This window comes from Mustelus asterias, unplaced genomic scaffold (genome assembly GCF_964213995.1).
Source record: "Mustelus asterias unplaced genomic scaffold, sMusAst1.hap1.1 HAP1_SCAFFOLD_4028, whole genome shotgun sequence".
In the NCBI taxonomy this organism is placed as follows: Eukaryota; Metazoa; Chordata; class Chondrichthyes; order Carcharhiniformes; family Triakidae; genus Mustelus; species Mustelus asterias.
The window spans coordinates 19,347-24,013 of record NW_027593973.1 but is presented as its reverse complement, the minus strand read 5'-3'; the positions used below and the strand labels follow the sequence as shown (position 1 = coordinate 24,013).

The following is a 4,667-nucleotide window of genomic DNA, read 5'->3' as shown; positions in this document are numbered from 1 at the left end:
CCCCCCCCCCTCTCCTCCCTCCCCCCCCTCTCCTCCTCCCCCCCCCCCCTCTCCTCCTCCCCCCCCCTCTCCTCCTCCCCCCCCCCCCCTCCTCCTCCCCCCCCCCTCCTCCTCCCCCCCCCCCCTCCTCCCCCCCCCCCTCTCTCCCCCCCCCCCCCCTCTCCCTCCCCCCCCCCCTCCCTCCCCTCCCCCCCCCTCCTCCCCCCCCCCCTCCTCCCCCCCCCCCTCTCCTCCCCCCCCCCCTCTCCTTCCCCCCCCCCCTCTCCTCCCCCCCCCCCTCTCCTCCCCCCCCCCCTTCTCCTCCCCCCCCCCTCCTCTCCTCTCTCCCCCCCCCCCCCCCCCCCCCCCCTCTCCCATATCATAGAAATCATAGAAACCCTACAGTACAGAAAGAGGCCATTCGGCCCATCGAGTCTGCACTGACCACAATCCCACCCAGGCCCTACCCCCATATCCCTACGTATTTTACCCGCTAATCCTCTAATCTACACATCCCAGGACACTAAGGGGCAATTTTAGCATGGCCAATCAACCTAACTCACACATCTTTGGACTGTGGGAGGAAACCGGAGCACCCGGAGGAAACCCACGCCGACACGAGGAGAATGTGCAAACTCCACACAGACAGTGACCCAAGCCAGGAATCGAACCCAGGTCCCTGGAGCTGTGAAGCAGCAGTGCTAACCACTGTGCTCCCATCCCTTACTATTTTTTTCCATAATGACTTCAGCCATTGTCATCTTATCAACTTCTCCCTTGTGGCTGAATACAAAATAGCTCGTCATCTGCCAAACATTCCCTCTCTTGCCTTTAGTCTCTCTCTCTCGCATCGACTCGACTCCTGGAATGAGATCGAAGGTAGCTGTGGGGATTGTCCCTTTTAAGGGCAACACAGCAGAGTAAGGGTCACAAGGCCTGTGCGACCAATCGGGACTCAGTGTGTCATTGCCCCATGGTGAGAGAGGCTCCGAGGGAAAGAGGTTTTTGGGAGCTAGCTATAGCCGAGAGGCGGCTGAACACTTCTTTTTAATAAATGCCTTTTGTGTTCGTTAATGAAGTCTCAAAATGCATCATTACAGAGGCCATTCAGCCCACTGTGTCCATGTCAGCCTTTTGAAAGAGCTATCCAAATTGTCTCTCTCCCACTGTTCTTTCCACATAGCCCTGTTTTTAAAAAAAAATTTCCATGCAAATAATGCAAATCCAATTTCTTCTCCAAAATCCGTATTGAATCTACTTCTGCAATCCATTCTGGCAGTGAGTTCCAGATTGGTTGCAAGCTTTATTTTCTAATGTGGCCTCTGGTTTTTGTGACAACCATCTTAAATCTATCACTGGGTATCTTGAGGTGGAAAACAGTTTCTCGTTACTTGCTCTATTAAAACCCCTCATGACTTTGGACACTTTCATCTGATCTCCTTTTAAACTTTTACTGGTAGCCTCACAACACAGTTGAATTCAGGCGATATAGTGGCACAGTGGTTAGCACTACTGCCGCATCGCACCAGGAACCCAGGTTTGATTCCCAGCTTGGATTACTATCTGTGCGGAGTCTGCACATTCTCCCCATGTTTGCATGGGTTTCCTCTGGGTGCTCCGGTTTGCTCCCGCAGTCTGAATGAAAGACATCGGCGGCACAGTGATTAGCACTGCTGCCTCACAGTGCCAGGGTCCCAGGTTCAGTTCTGGCCTCAGGTCACTGTCTGTGTGGAGTTTGCACATTCTCCCCGTGTCTGCGTGGGTTTACTCCGGATGCTCTGGTTTCCTTCCACAGCCCAAAAATGTGTGGGTTAGATTGATTGGTCATGCTAAATTGACCCTAGTGTCAGGGGGATTAGTAGGGTAAATGTGTGCGTTTGCGAGAATAGGGCCTGGGTGGGATTGTGGTTGGTACAGACTCGATGAACCGAATGGCCTCCTTCTGTACTGTACGGATTCTATTCTATTCTTGTGACATGCTGATTAGGTGCATTGGCCCTCAGTGTACCTGAATAGGTACCGGAGTGTAGCGACTAGGGGATTTTCACAGTAACTTCATTGCAGTGTTAATGTAAGCCTACTTGTGATACTAATAAACTTTTTAAAGTCTTTGATCTCAGGTAGGGTCTAGTAAATCTCCTCGGTGTCTCGAAGGATGTGACATCTTTCTTAAACCGTGGCACCCTGAACTGACCACAACACTTCAGTTGGAGCCTCACTCACTCTCTCTCTCTCTCTCTGCTGCTGGCGGAGTTGCTCTCCCCTGGGTTCATACTTTCTCTACCTCCAACCTGCCTTCACCTCATCACACCTCAAAACTGCAGAATCTAAAAGTAAAAAGTTTATTAGTCACAAGCAGGTTTACATTAACAGTGCAATGAAATTACTGTGAAAATCGCCACACTCCGGCGCCTGTTCGGGTTACACTGTGGGAGAATTTAGCATGGCCAATGCACCTAACCAGCATGCCTTTGGATTGTGGGAGGAAACCGGAGCACCCGGAGGAAACCCCCGCAGACATGGGGAGAACGTGCAGACTCCGCACAGACAGTGACCCAAGCCGGGAATCGAACCCGGGTCCCTAGTTCTGTGAAGCAGCAGTGCCTGCCACTGTGCTGCCCATCTTGTGTCTTGCTCTGGTTTCTTCTTACTCTGATATCCTGCAGCAGAGGTTGCCATTCCAAGGGTCATGACCATTCTCCAGGCTTTTAAAAGCCCAGCCTTGGTGTCCACTAAACCGATGCTGTTTGATTTCCTTCACCATTTCCAACCACATCGCTTCTCGGCCTTTTGGCTAAGATCAAGTGTAGTTTTGCTGTCCCGCACTTGATAGAAGTCAATGAGGTTACACTGAGGCTTCAGTTGAAGCAATTTTTTAAAACGGCATCTCGGCCTTTTGGTTAAGATGCAAATGAGATCAAGCCTTGGAGGAGGTGCAATGCCTGCTCCAATCAGCTTGGATCATGGAGATCAAGCCCAAGACAGGAAGAGGCCAGCCTGTCCTGTCAGCTTAGATCGGGAATGTCTCACTTGCTGAGACTTTGAATTGGACTTTGATTGGATTTTAAAAAAAATTCCAACCGTTGCGACCCCCATAGTTTGCTTGTAAAGTAACCAGATATTTGGATTGCTGGATTGTAACTAAAATAGAAGCAGGATACCAATTGTGTGCGAGTCTGTTGACTTTTTTGTTTTGGAGCAGGAGACTTTGTGAAGATTTTTGAATCAATTATGATTGCACTATTTTGGACCAATCCGTGATGTCCTGTGGGGTTAGTCACTGGTGATGTGTGGTCAGGATCACATGGGATGGCAAGTTGGAGTGGTGCCTATGTTTTAAGACCACTCCCCAAATACTCCTGCGGGGGAGTAATTTAAATAGGCACATCCTGAGGCTGGTCATGATGGACCAGACATTGGGCAGCTCTTTTTGCAAGTTCCTGGCTGCTACTTTTAGAAAGGACACTCGCGGTGGCACGGTGGCGCAGTAGTTAGCACTGCCCAGGGTCACAATCGTGAGTCCTGGACCTTGGAATGCTCCCCCTCAGTGCCAGGGTCTCAGGTTCAATTCCGGCCTCGGGTCATTTGTGATCTAACTCCCTCACTACTTTTATTCCTTTTCACAAACCTGGGCTGTCTCAAAGCCCTGGCCAAAAAAACAAAGTACCTTGGAAGCATTGACATTGTTGCAGAAAATATGGCAGTTAATTTGTGCAGTTATCTTTCACAACAGAAATATGATGACGATCAAATGATTTATTTTAATGATAGTGGTTGAGGCATAAATATTGCCTTGGACGCCAGGAGTTACGGTGGCACAATGGTTAGCACAGCTGCCTCACAACGCCAGTGACCCGACTTGGGTCACTGTCTGTGCGGAGTTTGCACATTCTCCCTGTGTCTGCATGGGTTTCCTCCGGGTGCTCCGGTTACCTCCCACAGACCAAAGATTAGGTTGCAGGTTAGGTTGATTGGCCGTGGTAAATTGCCCTTTAGTGTCGGGGGATTAGGAGGGTAAATATATGGAATTAAGGGGATATGGCCTGGGTGGAATTGTGGTCAGTACAGACTCGATGGGCCGAATGTCGTCCTCCTGCATTGTCGGGATGCTATGAACTCCCTTGCTATTCTTCAGAGGTTGCGATGGGATCTTTTACATCTGTTTGAAAGGTGTCTGGCTTTAACATTAAAGACCACATGTGCGACAGTGGAGCACGCCCTCAGAGAACCCCCCCTCCCCACTAAATTTTGTGCTCGAGCCTCTGGACTCAGACTTGAACCCGCAGCCACTTGACTACGCTACGAGTGTAACACACTGAGCCACGAGTAACCTGTTGATTGGAATTGTGACCCTGGGGAATATGAGTGTGAGCAATGCTGGTTACGTTACATCCCAAAACAAAATAGAGCAAAGATGTGAATGGCAGTGAATGAGCAGGTTTGAATTTCTCATGAGGGTAACTTTCACACTCTGAACCTCTTAAGAGTTAAACTCTCTGATTCCAATCTGCAGGAGTTTGTTTCTACAAGGATCTTTCCTATCTGTCAGCGGAGCTGGACTGTTAACAGTTGTTAATGGGATTACTGAACATTCAGGTCAAGGCTCTGAAATACATGGAGGTTTTAAAAGCTGGAACATTTGTTTACGAAAAGGCACAGTACTGGGAATAAACATTGCCAGGATGCTA

General features: G+C 49.8%; 1 non-coding gene across 1 annotated transcript; it reads left to right on the top strand.

Moving 5' to 3' along the window:
* Positions 1 to 2,753: 2,753 nt before the first annotated feature.
* Positions 2,754 to 2,944, top strand: LOC144490920 (U2 spliceosomal RNA). Its single transcript, XR_013497366.1, has one exon. It is a non-coding gene; the product is annotated as a U2 spliceosomal RNA (small nuclear RNA).
* Positions 2,945 to 4,667: the final 1,723 nt, after the last annotated feature.